The 15,676-nt window shown below is 42.8% G+C and overlaps 1 long non-coding RNA gene across 2 annotated transcripts in view; it reads right to left on the reverse strand.

Annotated features, from left to right (window-relative positions):
* Positions 1-15,676, reverse strand: part of LOC114805719 — a 132,254-nt gene that overhangs the window by 14,442 nt on the left and 102,136 nt on the right. The window contains exons 3-5 of one of the 2 annotated variants that reach the window (XR_003753742.1): positions 8,858-8,934; positions 7,934-8,072; positions 5,533-5,679 (exon numbers count right to left, since the gene is read on the reverse strand). This is a non-coding gene — a long non-coding RNA (uncharacterized LOC114805719). The remainder of the gene's footprint in view (positions 1-5,532; positions 5,680-7,933; positions 8,073-8,857; positions 8,935-15,676) is intronic. The other variant, XR_003753743.1, reaches the window with a different exon arrangement.

A 15,676-nucleotide genomic window follows, 5' to 3' on the forward strand; every position in this document is an offset into this window, starting at 1 on the left:
CGAATGCCAATCACAAATATGAACATTTGAACTTCCTGGGTATCCAGATCAATAATTCTGATGAGTTGACATTTCCATACCTCTTCCAGGAATCCAGGATCAACTAAGATCATATACAAAAATATTTTTCACTAAGATAGGTTTCTTTATATCAAGGTACATATTATGTAATCGTCATTTATTATTACTTAAAAGTAAATTATCTAATGAGGAATTTAGAAAATATGGCGATTTCCTCAGTAAATATGCTCTATGAATCTCTGTCTTCTCAGAACAAATAGGAATAGGAAAACTGCACTTAAGATTTGTCCAATATCTCAGACATTTTTGGTTTGGTAAAACCTCAAACATATCAGGCCCCTGAGCATTTCACTCCATTTGAACTCTCTCAGGAACTAGCATTTATGTCCTTTTGAATCATTCACACATAACTTTAAAATGCTTTTTCTTTAAGTCTTGATGGTCAAGAAGTTTTTGGTTTGAGTTTTTAAATTAAGATTTTGAAGCTGTTTTAAAAATAGCATGTGGAGGATGGGGAGAGGAGGCAGTTATTTACATTCTGTTTCAGATAAGAGATTCAGACATCAAAAAGTTTGAATTAGGTCTGAGAAACCTAGAAACTCTGAATTTTAAGTGATGTTCATTCAGGTGTCAGTGAAGTTTTGATTTAGGACTGAAATAATCCCAACCAGGATTCGTCCAAGTCATCCTGAAACTGAGGCTTTCTGGATATACTAGTTCAGTTCTGGAAAGATTGTAGAAGAAGGTAGAGATTTCTGGGTCACTTCTCCATGAATGGTACTAGGATAGCAAAAAGTCCCACATCTAGTCAGATCCCTGATCACACTCTGACTCTGGGCAGGGTAAGGAGGAGATGACCCAGAATCAAATGGTTTATCCAGTCCAGAACCCCAGAAATACTAATGGAGTCCCAGGCTAGTGTGGTCTATGCCAACCCTACACTCTCTCTCAGGGTGAGAACTGGTTAGGTAGTAGCTTACTTCCCAGCGATGCCGCTGATTTTAACTGGATTCTGAAGTTACCTCCACTGAGTTCCTTCTACCTTCTGCCTTCATGAACTTTAAATGAGCAAGAAAGAACAATAGCAAAGAGGTCTGAAGCTGTTTGGAATTGATGAGCTCAGGGCAAGCAATGGTCTTCAGTAGAACCCAAAAACAAGTCGATTCCTTTCCCAACTCTCCTAGTCCTTTTTCTGAATCAGGGAGGAGAGAGAGAAGGTAAAGAGGCTGCAACTCTCATGCTGCAGAATCAAAGTACTCACTGTGTGCTTATTGTATACAGAGCATTGTATTAAGTGTGAGGTAAGGCCTCAACAACTAATAATAATTATTATTATTATGGTATATGTTAGTTGCTTACTATATGCCAAGCACTGTACTAAGAGCTGGGGCAGATACGAGATAATCAGGTCCCTCGTGGGGCTCACAGTCTAAGTAGGAGGGAGAATAGGCACTGAATCCTCTTTCCGCAAATGTGGGACTTGAGGCAAAGAAAAGTCAAGTGACTTGCTCAAGGTCACACAGCAGACAAATGACAGAGCTGGGATTAGAACCCATGTTCTTTGACTCCCAGGCCCATGCTCTTTCCACTAGGCAACACTGCTTCTCTAACTACCACTAAGAAAGCCTCAACAGGAGACTAACATCCCTGCCTGACTGACTGACCTTTCCCCAGGATTCTTGCACTCCCAACTCCTGACCTACTTCTCCCAAACCACTAATCCCTGACTAGCTCAAAACATAATGGAATATAGAAAGGGTTTTCTCCTGAGCCCAATAATGAAACTGAAATCCATCCAGTGCTGCTTGCTTGCTAATCCTGAAATTTTATGTTGTTTTTTTTTTTCAGCTGATTTTAGCACTGCTCCTTCCTTTTCAGCTTTTGGGCTGATGGATCTTGCATTGCGGCTTGGTTTTCCTAATTGAACTTCACAAGATGAATATGGGCTACTGTTAGTTAAAGTATAGAGTTGGGTGAGTGTCCTAAGCACCTGATTTGGAACACTGAGACTCGGTGGAACCACACTTTAAGTTCAGGCAGAGAAGCCTCCATCCTACCGATGTAGATAAATTTCAACTCAGGCAGTTCCTGACCGTAGGTCTTTTGAATACAACCTTAAAAAACAAGATTCTTCAAGGAGAGGAAAGGCAGCTACTCCCAGACCACTCTGCTTCTGACAGACCCCTGCTTGGGATAGAAATTTTTAGAAGATTGTAGAACTTTCCTGATTTGGAGGTGTGCCACTCTGCCCTGGGGTAGTTGGCTACTAGCAGCTTTACCATTTGGTCTTACAAGAGAGTAATTCAGTGTCACTGGGACTCAGCAGGCAGCAACGCCAACATACAGCCATCAGGAGATGGGGTGGGGCAGCCCTGGGAAGGTGTGGAGACCAAGAGACAGATGTGACACAATAAGCGCTCAATAAATATGATTGAATGAATGAAAACAGCAATGGAAGCTGCATGTAGCAAATACATCTGTGTCTAAGAACAGTCTTAATTTGCACAGAACTGAATGGTGTGTCTATGTGTGTGTGTGTGTGTAAATTATTCCAGCTTCTCCTACATATATAAGAATCTATCCATATATCAATCAAGTCAACTATTAATACAAAGATGGATCTACATGCAAGGGCAGGTCATATATCTCTATATGAACTACTTTTAACAAGTAGTAGTTAGCTAGTAGAAAGCTAGTCATTTTAGCTTAGGTATGAGAGACCACTCACCTTTTCTGCTCAACAACAGTGGCCTAGTGGCCTGAGCCCAGGCCTGGGACTCAGGAGAACCGAGTTCTAATCCTGACTTCATCGGGTGCCTGCTCTAGAACAGTGCTGGGCACATAGTAAGTGCTTAACAAATACCATAATTATTATTATAATTAACTATCATTATTATTACACTATTATTATTAGCACCCAAGTCTACTTATTTTCTCAGGCAACCTTTAGGATGGACTCGTGGCTCAGTGGAAAGAGCCCGGGCTTGGGAGTCAGAGGTCTTGGGTTTGAATCCTGGCTCTGCCACTTGTCAGCTGTGTGACTGTGGGCAAGTCACCTCACTTCTCTGTGCCTCAGTTATCTCATCTGTAAAATGGGGATTAAGACTGTGAGACTCATGTGGGACAACCTGATTACCCTGTATCCACCCCAGCACTTAGAACACTGCTCTGCACATAGTAAGCACTTAACAAATACCAACATTATTATTATTATTACTTAGTAGAACCCTAATAGTCTGTGCATTATATTCCATGAAAAAAAAGTCCATTGTTCAGCTGCACATCGACTTAGAGGAGGGGAAATGGACAAGAAGTCTCCTCTATTCACAGGCATTTCTTCAGGCTCTCTACATCTCACAGGATCTCCTGACCATGTTTTGTCTGGACACATTCCAACTATTTCTAGGTGACACCCCAGATTTCAAAAGTCAGTGTCATTTCACTTGAGGATGTTGCCACAAAGATCTTTACGAGAGATTGTGAAATGTGCAGTAGCATGTAGAAAGCGATTTGGTCTCAGCATTATCAACAAATATTCATCATCACCATCAGCATGGTCATTATCATCACTGTAATCATCATCATTCACCACCAACAAGTGTTTATTGAGTGTTACAGGATGTATAGTATTACCCTGGGGGCTTGGGGCATATGTGTTGGGGGTTGGGGGGAAAACCTGGAGCAGACCCTAATAATGTCTATTGTGTGCTCTGCACACAGAAAGCACTCAATAAATGCCATTGATTGATTGATCCTAAGTTTTAAACCTTCCCCTTGTACCTTTTATGGAATTGCAAAAAATTATAAATCTTTTATTTGTGAGAGTTGACAAAGGCCTTTTTTGCACAGTCACAGTGGGATTTTTGCAAAAATTCTGATTGACTTTTTGCAGCAAATTCACTCCCTTAGCTCGTATTAAAAAAGTAATAGATCATTCTGCCTATCTGGGGCCCTTTCTTTTTCTATAGATTATTAGGCCAGCGCTTAGAACAGTGCTTGGCACATAGTAAGTGCTTAACAAATACCAACATTATTATTATTATTAGGGCATCTGTTTTTTTGAAATCTTTTTTTCTGAATTCTCCTGCTCTAAGTGTTTTTGTCTTTTTTGGTCTATACATATGCTAGCTAAAAGAAGTGAAGAACTGAGCAGTTAGCTACTGAATTTAATCACTATATACAACCCATCTTCCTAACACTGAATCATATTTTAAAAAAACCAAACAAACCTCCTTGGAGCATGTTTCGATTTGGTGTGGAGTTTTTCACTAAAGTTCATGCACAGTTGCCTTAAGTATCCACTTGAATTTCAGATGCAATTCTGATGCCTACCCTCTTGTTTCTCACTTCGGAGTTAATCAGAAAGAAAACGGCAATTGTGGAAAGCAGCAGTGGATGTCCCCGGTGCTGGGAGCCTGCCGAGAAAATCAGGTATCCCCTTGCAGTCAAAGAGATAGAGCCAAATGGAAGTTGTACTTGTCCAAATTGTCATCGCCCCACAGTGTATGCATGAGACCTGCCCAGGCTGACGAGTGCCACCTTTTCCCATTGGCTGCCATTCCCTCCTAATAATGACAAGAATGATGGAATTCTTTAAACTCTATGTGCCAAGCAGTGGAGTAGATATAAAATAGCCAGATCAAACACAGTCCCCATTGCACTGGGCTCACTGGAAGGGTGAATAGGCATTTTGCCCCCATTTTACAGATGAGGAAACTGAGGCATGGAGCAGCTCAGTGACTTGTCCAAGGTCACACAGCAGACAAGTGGTGGAACACAGACTAGAAACTGGGTCTTCCCACTAGAACACACTCCCTCTCTGCTTTGGCACCATCTGCCTGCAGCAATTTCCCCAATGATCCACCCTCCCACCACACAACCACCCACACATAAAGTTCGGAGGTTAGAACAAAGAAGCAAAACAAATTCAGTTTTCCCTTTCATTTTGTTCAAGTCTGATCTGAGCTTGGTCCTGGATGTACAGACACATTCTGATCACCGTAGATGCCTTCACGCATTTTGACAGCAAAAATTGGAGGCAAAAAATTAGAACAGCAGCAATAGAAAAGGTCATGTGGCCAGCCTAGAATTAACACAGTCATCTCTGAAACCTGGTCCTCTCCTGGGAAGCACCACATGGACTGAAGTCTGAGGCAGTTTCCTTGGGCAAAGTCAAACTCAGGTTCACCCAGAGCCCAGCAGGGCAGTAAATAAAACAAGAAGTTCATTTCTAAGGAAACTAATTACGCTTCTTCTAATAGGCTCATGGCAGTTCCACCTGGACCAGAGTCACAGATAAACTTTTCTTTTTGGGTCCTGACAGCCAAAATGCTCTGAGCACATTAAAATCTAACAGGTGCACAGCCTGGCTTGTTTTTCTTCCTTGGCTCTGAAGGAAACCATAAACCAAATATATTGCTGGAGGACGGTTTCTGGGGTGCCCGCCGAGCACACGGAGAGGAGAAGTGGATCAACAACTGGCCAGTGGGAACAGTAAATCAGCAGACTTACGGGGAGATCGGAGGTACTTGAGGAGGTCCTGGAGCAGTAACATCAGGCGGGGCCTAATGTCAAAGCCAGCTGGTGCTGGGAGCTTGCAAGCTCTGAGGGAATGACTGAGCTGGTCTATCAGTCACCAGGGATCCACTAGCAGCAAATCTGAGGCAGAGTAAAGGGTGTGTCAGATCATATCGTACTGTTGGTTCCTTTCTATTTCCTTCATTTCATTTTTCTGTCTTGTGTGGTGCTGTTCTCTGCTTCTCAGGAACCAGCAAAAAGAGGGCTAGCTCCCCCACCTCAGAGATTCAGCCGTCTAGGGAGACCCTGGTGTTCGGGGAAACCGTGTTTCCTTCCAACAACTGGGAACCAAGATCTGGCCATGGAAAGGCTGATGGAAAGACTGCAGGAGGCCAGAAAGAGATTCTTCCAACTATTTGGTGGGATCTTAGAGAAGCAGCGTGGCTCAGTGGAAAGAGCATGAGCTTTGGAGCCAGAGGCCATGGGTTCGAATCCTGCCTCTGCCACCCTGTCAGCTGTGTGACTGTGGGCAAGTTACTTTATTTCTCTATGCCTCAGTTCCCTCATCTGTAAAATGGGGATGAAGACTGTGAGCCTCATGTGGGACAACCTGATTACCCTGTACCTACCCCAGCGCTTAGAACAGTGCTCTGCACATAGTAAGCGCTTAACAAATACCAACATTATTATTATTATCTCCAGGTATTCCATTGTGGAGACACACATAGAGAAAGCCAAAGTTCTGATTCAAGGGTTAGATTGTGGCCTGAATTCCTGAGAGCCAGGGAAGTCCCTTCGTCCTCTGTAAGTGACCTCTCCCAATCAATCAAAGGCATTTATTGACGGCTTACTGTTACAGAGCACTGGACTATTAACTTGGGAGAATACGATATAACAGAATAGGCATGTTCCCTGCCTTCAAGAAGCTTACAGTCCAGTTTACATCGCTGCCCTGCAAACAACAAGCACTAAGAGCAGGCAGGCAAAGCTCAGGCTTTTACCAAGCTATCTCTTAAATTGCCATCCAATGTACCCACCTCCTACAGCTAGCTTGCACCCATTAACCCTAGAACATCCAGCATGACACTTTTCCACCCCACTCCTTTTTTTGGTGGTAGCACTTATTCTGTTCTGAACATTATACTATTAATAATTAATAATAACTGTGGTATTTATTAAGTGCTTACTATATGCCAGGCACTGTACTAAGTGCTCCGGGGGATACAAGCAAATCAGTTGGATCCAGTTCCTGGAGGCTCACAGTCTCAATCCTCATTTTACAGATGAGGTAACCAAGGCACAGAGAAATAAGGTGACTTGCCCTAGGTCGCACAGCCAACAAGCGGCAGAGCCAGAATTAGAACGCGTGACCTTCTGACTCCCAGGCCCGTGCTCTAACCACTATGTTGTGCTACTAAGAAACCATATATGCAGTGTGCTCTCTCAAGTTCTTTGTACAGTGCTCTGCACAGAGTAAGAGCTCAGTGAATATCATGGATTAATTAATATATGCAGCAGGGACAAAGACCCTGTCCCACATGGGGCTCACAGCCTAAGCAGGAGGGAGGACAGGTGTTTTATTCCCAACTTACAGATGAAGACACAGAAATGGATACCTTAAATGACTTGCCCAAGGTCACATGGCAGACAGGTGGAAGAGCTGAAATTAGAACCGAGGTCTCCCGATTCCCAGGTCCATGCTCTTTCCAGTAGACCATGTTGCTTCTCTACATGATGGCTTCATCTACATAATGGTTTAACCTAAATCTTAATATTTACATGGATTTGGTGTTTTCTGCTTCCCTTATTAAAGTGTAAGCTCTTTCATTAATTCATTTGTTTTTATTGAGCCCTTACTGTGTGTAAAGCGGTGTACTAAGTGCTTGGGAGAGTACACTATAACAATAAACAGACACATTCTCTGCCCACAACAAGCTCAAGTCTAGAGTGGGGGAAAGCATGGTATCTGTTGCATGGTATCTTGTTATTTGGTCTGGGAGGCTTATGGGTGTCCTGGCAGTGTGCCACCTGAAAAGTCATCATCCGCCTACCATCAGTAGGGCTGGGCATATGACTCCCTGCAGTTTCTGCTGAGTGACATTGGTTGTTACTTCACTTCTCTGTGCCTCAGTTACCTCATCTGTAAAATGGGGATTAAGACTATGAGCCTCACGGGGGACAGGGACTGTGTCCAATGCAGTTTGCTTATATCTACCCCAGCACTTAGCAGAGTGCTAGGCACATAGTAAGTGTTTAATAAATACCACTATTATTATTATCATTATTATTATTAATGAAGCAATTTTACTTTAATCCAGAAATAGCAGCCCATTGGCCCCCAGGCAATGAATTGTCTCAGCCTCGCATCAGTCGTCTAAACTCTCATAGAGTGTACCTGATAGGGTAGGTCATATGTCTTGGGAACTTGTGTCCGACTGACCACTGTGAAAGGCAAGCAAGTTGTTTCTCAAAGGCGGAAGGCATAAGTGAGTTTGGAGAAGTCAATTCGGCTCTCTGTGCCTTAGTTTCTCTTTCTGTAAAAAAAAAAAAAAAAGGAAAACAATCTTGCCTCCTCCCTCCTCAGGGTTTAGCAGGTTAATAAGTCGATGCTTTTCAGGCAAGGAGCTCACTGTTTGCTTTCAGTTGTTGTGAAAAAATTCAAAGTAGAAGGCCAATGAAGCTAATTGGTTGAACACTTTTAAAAACTCAAGAGACAACAAAACTCAGTTTGGCTACCAGAAGTTTTTTGACAATTTAGTTCAGTTATTGGAACTTTTATTATTATTATTATTATCTGAACTGGCCGTGGATAGGAGGAAAAAATGGTTTGGCTACACAACTCTCTGCTATATTTTCAGCATGTCTAGTTTCAAGACCCTTTCTATTTTTATGTAATATAAAACAATTTTCACATGTAAAAACAAATAAACAGAGGACCAATGAAAACAGGAAGAGCCTTTTTTGGACATTTTCACTGAGGTTAATTTATTAGTGCAGATAGTGACAGGAGATTGAAAATTTCTCAGTTTGGAGAGGGATATAAAGAACAGTATTTGCTAATTTGGCAGAGTTTATGGTACCCTTTCTTTATATCCAAATCCTTGGAGGACTATGGAGTTTTCTTGACATTTGTGAAGTTCAACTGACAGCAAATTCTGCAGTGGGGAGGGAGTAGGACTGAGGTACCAGGGGATCTGGCTAAACCCCACCTCCCTTAGTCACTATTTTTGGCTTAACTCCACTTTGGAGAGCTGTTTTGGGGAGGTGTTTTCTAAGAACTGACGAAAATTTTTCATAAGCCTGAAGGGACTAGCCTCACCTGGGCCTCACTCCCTGTCATCCTTCGGGTGGAAGGGCTGAGGGAACATGATCACCAAGTGTGTGTCAACATGAAACCTAAAATTAAGAAAAAACAGGAAGTTCTGGTTTATGATCCAAGAAGTCAAATCTCATTTCAGTTGTATAAAGGGTACGTGCATGGGTTGAAACAGTTTCAAATAGATGTGCATGAAACAATGGAGAGAGCAAATTTTAAAGCAAGGGGATGGACTCCTATACTCTCCCAAGTGCTTAGTATAGTGTACTGCACTCAGTAAGTGCTCAATAAATATAATTGATTGATTGAGAGAAGAGTAAGAGGTGAGGAGACAGAACTCTGCTGCCTTCATCCCTCTCAAAGTGGGCCGCAAACAGAGAGAGACAGTGACTTGTGTTCTCTAGACTCACATGGGTGGTTACTGGGATGTAGAGGAATGGAGTCATTAGCCATGCTTGAGTCTGAAGAGCTGCTCTCTTTTAGACTGTGAGCCCGTTGTTGGGCAGGGATTGTCTCTCTCTGTTGCCGAATTGTACATTCCAAGTGTTTAGTACAGTGCTCTGCACACAGTAAGCACTCAATAAATAAGACTGAATGAATGAACAAACAGACCTCTGTTGCATTCGCTTTGTGTTCACTTGGAAAGTAGTCTCTAAACATTTTTGGTTTTAAGTTGCACGAGTTGGAGAAGTAAGTAAAGGGAGATACCATCTGTGTGTATGATGTGTGCAGCCCATGTGATAGGCAAATAGTGGGGACAACAGCAGGGAGGAGTAGGAGGAAACTGGATCCCAGGAGGCCGAGGAGCAAGGAGGAGCCGTTCACAAGCACTATTTAACCCTTGATCCAGTGGCATCAGTCAGGAACTTGCAAACAAGTCTCACAGCAGACAAGCGGCAAAGCAGGGATTAGAACCTAGGTCCTCTGACTCCCAGGCCCGTGCACTTTCCACTAGAGCATGTTGCTTTTTCACCTCCCACAATGCTTAATTTGGCTTAGGGATTTCAGGAGCTATCTCTAACACTTCTGGAACTGGAAGTTCATAACGATCGAAAATATAAAATTGCATAATCACAAGAGCCTCAACATTTCTTTCATGACAAAAATAAGCATTGATATGAACCCCTTAGAAAACAACCTGTTTCAAAATGACCCTGGTCAGTTGAGGGTGAAAAATTTACTAAAGGCTTTTCCCCACCAGCAGTGTGGCCTAGTGGAAAGAGCATGGGCCTGAGAGTCAAGGGACCTGCATTCTAAATCCAGCTCCACCGCTTATTGCTGTGTGACCTTAGGACAATTACTTAACTTCTCTGAGCTTCAGTTCCCTCATCTGCAACATAGGGATTCAATAGCTGTCCTCCCTCCTTAGTTACACTTTGAGCCCCATTTGGAACCTGATTGTCTCGAATATATCCCAGCGCTTAGTACCCTCCTTGGAATGTAGTGAGCAATTAATAAAAAGCATTGTCATTATTATTATTACTACTGTTATTCCCAGAACTATGGGAGAAAGAATCCTGTGGTGGTGGTGGTGGAATGACCTAATAGTTTGTTTTTTTTCCAATTCTTTCTGTAACTCTCTGTCAGCAATGAAGAAAATGCCCCAAAGAGTGAAAATAAATTTGCATAAATATACCAAAGACTGCACTTTCTTCCAGTCCTTCTAATGGATGGCTTCATTTCAAGTTCTTATTCTATAGGGCCATCACAGAGAAGGCCTGAACTTTCCTCAGATTTTTCCCAATTCTTCCTGAAGGGCAGTGGAATTCAGAGAGGTGGGGTGGATGGAAATGCTTCTTGGAGGCTTTCAGGGCAGTTCATCCTGAGTGACATGTTGGCAGTTATGGAGCCATTCTCTGGGCCCGTATAAGTCATGCTGATAGAGTAAAATATTTGTAAAATTTCATAACCCTGTATTTTGGTCAGCGGCAAGTCAAGTGCTTTGAGCCAAGCTTCTAATGAGACCAGTTCCAGCTTCATATTCACCATGACTAATGAAAATGCTCCTCCTGGGAAACAAAGCTATTTTGATTTCATTATTCTTGGTATTGGGCTGCATTCTTGGATGAGTGCAGCCTCATTTTAAGATGTTTTGTGTTTCTTCTTTAAGATTCAATTTTTGCAGATGCTTTTTATATAATAGTGCCACTTGGATTCAACTCAGGATCTTCCCCATACCCAGGTGGATGGGCACAAAGGGAAGGAAGGGAGAAACAGATCCTTGACTGCTCTAGAGAGAAGATAATCCAGAACTCCTCCATGTGGGCAAAGAGCAGGTCAAGTGGTCAGGGCAAAATTGAGGGCCTGGTAATGATAAAAAGGAATATGGACTGATTCCAGACTCTGAGCAACTCTCCCCTCCAGCTAGGCTTATTCCTCCTGCTATGAGGGGGGAATAGGGACCAGAGAATTCTAGTCACACTTCTCATAGCAGTATCCATTCAGGAATAATCTATCCTGGGCAAGGATGAGCTGCATACAAGTGCTGCTCATAGGATGGGCATATGAAGCAGCATGACCTAGTGGCACGAGCATGGGCTTGGGAGTCAGAGGACCTGGGTTCTAATCCTGGCTCTGTCACTTGTCTGCTGTGTGACCTTGGTCAAGTCATTTAACTTCTCTTTGCCTCAGTTCCCTCATCTGTAAAATGGGAATTAAAAATGTGAGCCCTACTAGGACTATGTCCAACCCAATTACCTTGTATCTACTCCAGCACTTAGAACAGTGCCTGGCACATAGTAAGTGCTTAACAAATACCACAATTATTATTATCATGTTCCCTAATTTCAGGCTTCCTTAAATGGATGTGAATGGGCTCACTGTACACACACTGTGCCCAAAAGGATGCAAGAGACTCCCTATCTTGCAACACAGAGCTCCCTGGTGCAGGCATACATATACATACACACACACATACATCCTTAGGTGAAGGACATAGTTGTGGAAGGACTGTCCTAGCTGGTCTTCAGAGACTATCAGCTGCTCATTTTCAAGTTGACTCGGCTCAGATTTTGAAAACCCAGGTGCTGATTAATTCTGAAATTACATGTTCATGGTCTCCATCTAAACAATGTTTCTCCATCAACACAAACCCATCCCACTGTTATGTTGTGGCTCCAAGCACATGTCACAAAAAGTGAGGTTGGTCCTGGATTTGGAGCAACTTCTCTATTTTTTATTGTCTCTTTGGGCTAAGAGCTTGTCTATTTCTGCAATTTCCAGTGCCTCTGGCCTTTTGCCCTGCTGCCTCAATTCCCTACATTCTCTTCTTTGAAGGTCCCACCATGGAAGTGGGGAGGGGGCTCACCTACACGGTGTTGAAATAGAAGAAGAGGATTCTGGGCCTTTTAAGCAACCTCCAAACCCCTTGACCAAAATTGGGATTTCAGAGTGATTAGCCAAGCTTTGAGAAACTTCTCAGAATGACTAAAGTGTGGAACCAAATAAAAAACCACAGAGATATTTGTATCTTAAATGTTCTTTAAGTAACTGCATTATTACCACAGCACCTCCAAGGCTTCCCTTTTTTGAAGATTGCACATTGTCACCACTTCCTAAATAGTTGTCCTTATTAAAACACTAGGGTTTTTATTTAACACCTCACATTCAGGGTACTGAGAGCATCTGGGTCTCTTCCTGCAAAATACCCCCTTTGATTACTCAAGAAAGGGAAAGAAAAGTTTAACAGCATCTTGGAATTTCTTTGAATGCTTTCTGAAAAGCTGCTTCAAGCGAACATTTTCTCCTAACATTACCATGTGTCAAAGAGTCCTACAAAGAGCTCAGAGTTCTAGACAAAGATCAAACTAGTTGCCTTGTCAGTAAATGGCTGTTCTCATTTTTGCTTAATGAACAATTACAGAAGGAGAAACTGAGGCCCAGAAATGTAAAATGACTTCTCCAAATCTAAATGTCTCTCCAATAGTTGAAGTAAAGGCACCCAGGCACAGGATTTGTGTCTGAGTGACTCAAGTTGGCATCAGCTGCCTAACTTTGAAATGATTTTACTCCAAATGATGTGATTTTACTCCAAATCAGAGTAATTAAAGCTGTTTTGAATGTTGGTCTTGCACTAGCAAGAGAGAATGTCCAAATGGACCAGTTGATGTTCAGTTTCCTGATAATCAATCAATTGTATTGAGTACTGACCATGTTCAGAGCACTTGGGAGAGCACAATAAAACGGAATAAGCGGATACATTCCCTGCCCATAACAAGCTTACAGTCTAGAGGCAGAGACAGATATTAATAGGAATAAGTAATTTACAATGGATAATTTAAAGATATGTACATAAGTGCTGTGGGGTTGGGGGTGAGGAGAATATCAAATGTCCAAAGATCACAGACTGAAGTGCATAAATGACGCAGAAGGGAGAGCAAGCTGGGGAAAAGAGGGCTTAATCAGGGAAGGCCTCAGGGAGAGGTTGCGACCTTAGTAATGTTTTGAAGGTGGAGAGAGTGGTGGTCTGGCATATATGGAAGGGGAGAGAGTTAGAACTAACTCTAACTCTAGGCTAGGGAGATGATGTAGAAAAGGGGTTGACAGCAAGATAGACAAGATCGAGGTCCAGATTAAGCTGGTGCTAGAGGATCGGAGTGTTTGGGTTGGGCTGTAGTAGGGTGAGGAATGGTGGGGTGAGCTGATCGAGTTTTTTTAAAGACAATGGAAAGTAGTTTCTCTTCGATGTGGAGGTGGATGGGCAGTCATTGGAGGTTCTTGAGGGCTGCGGAGACATGAACTTAATGCTTTTGGTGTTAAATGATTCGGGCAGCAGAGTGAAGTATGGATTGGAGTGGGGAGAGACAGGAGGCCAGGAAGTCAGAGAGGAGGCAGATTCAGTAGCTAGGGCTGGGTAGGATAAGTGCTTGGATCAGCGTGGTAGCCATCTGTATCAGCAGACAAGTAGGGATTGCTAAGATAGGGACAAACAAATGCTGAATTTAAGGCAAGTCACTTTCCACACTATTCATTAACAACCTTGGCGGCACCATTTTCAGATGGCTGCAGCAGAAAATGCAGCAGATTAGATGTTTATGACTCAATTCCTTTCTGTCTTTTGCAAAAAGGTAAATCCTCTATTCAGGGCCCCAGACCAAGACTCCAGGTCTAAAATGAGGCCCTGATTCCACACCCTGTGAATGAAAATTCTTATCATCGCTTGGTGGCCATTGTTCCCCAGGAATTCTGGAGCAGTTGCAAATCCTTCATTTCCTGCAATCCATCAAAGCTGTTTTCCAAATGGTTTTGACTTTCTTCAGAAATACCATCATACATCACAGCCAGGCATATCCCCTGCTCCCCTTTCCCTGCTCAACCAGTGTGACAATCCTGGGGCATTTATGTTCACTGGAGGGGTCGAAGCAAAAGTAACCTCCAGTGACAGACGACCGAGCTATGAGTATCATTGTGCAAAGCATAATTACAGTTCAGTCTGGTCATTAATGGGCTCATCTCTCTAAGAAACTAAGACATGTTGTAGGTGATTGGACTTGGCTCTGCCACCTATCCAATAGGAAAGTCAAGACAGCCACTGGCATTATCAACACAATCTATGCATACATGGCAAGTGAGGGAAAGAAATGTATTTTGTTTGTAAACTGGAGAAAAACAGAAGTAGAATGGGGAGGGTTTTGTGCAAGTTTATTTTTTGAAAATGTCTCTTCATTATTTCATTACAAACATTATACACTGAACAAAGTAAGACATTCAGACTAGAAAGAAAACTTAGAGAATTATTTATGTATGATGAAGGGGACTCCTGACAAAAACAAGAGAGGAGCCTCGGTCTTGACACTTAATAATGATGATATTCTTCATGTTTTTACTATCCAGCAGCACGGTCTAATGGAAAGAGCACAGGTCTGGGAATCAGAGGACCTGGGTTTTAGCCCTAGCTCTGCCACTTGTCTGCAGTATGACCTTGGACAATTTATTTAACGTCTCTGTATCTCAGTTGACTCATTTATAAAATGGGGGTTAAGACTGGAAGCCCTGTGTGAGACAGGGACTGTGTCCAACCCTTTCATCTTAAATATACCCCAGGGCCTAGTCCTGTGCCTGGCACAGAATAAGCACTTAAATACCAAAAGAAAAATAAATCAGTGGTATTTATTGAGCACTAATTATGTGCAGGGCTCTGTACTAAATACATAGGGAAGTACAATACAGTATGCCAAGCATTGTGCTGAGCATTGGTGGAGCTACAAGGTAATCAGATCAGAGACAGTTCCTGGCTCACACTGGCCTCACTGACGGAAAGGGAAGAACAGTTACGTTAGCCCCATTTTATAGATGAGGAAACTGAGCCACAGAGGAGTTGAATGATTTTCCCAAGGTCACACAACAGGGAAGTTGCTGAGCTGGGACTAAAATCCTGGTTCTCCTGACTCCAAGTCCCTTACCTTCAGGATCTGAGCAAAGGAATTCATTATAGGGAGAGTGCTCCCTCACACTTTCTCATCCTGGATGGGTGGAAGGAATCTCAAAACTGGATGAGTCCAGCTTCAGCTTGACCATAGCAGAAAGACTAGTGTCCAAATTTTCCAGTTTTGGAAAATGAAGTGCACCCATACCTGACATGCCAATCTCCATCACGCCTCAAACTAATGGTAGAAAGCACTGGAGACTCTCCATTCTCTCCACTCTCCAAAGAAAGTGGAAGTTCAAAGGGGAAATCAGTCTGGGCAGGACAGTATCTTAAGAAGGACATTGAAACTTTAATTTCTTTCTTTGAAACAGCCTGTCTGAAGCTGCATGGCCTAGTGGATGGAGCACGGACCTGGGAGTCTGAGGACCTGGGTTTTAATACCTGTTCTGTCACCT

This window comes from Ornithorhynchus anatinus, chromosome 19 (assembly GCF_004115215.2).
Source record: "Ornithorhynchus anatinus isolate Pmale09 chromosome 19, mOrnAna1.pri.v4, whole genome shotgun sequence".
Lineage (NCBI taxonomy): Eukaryota > Metazoa > Chordata > Mammalia > Monotremata > Ornithorhynchidae > Ornithorhynchus > Ornithorhynchus anatinus.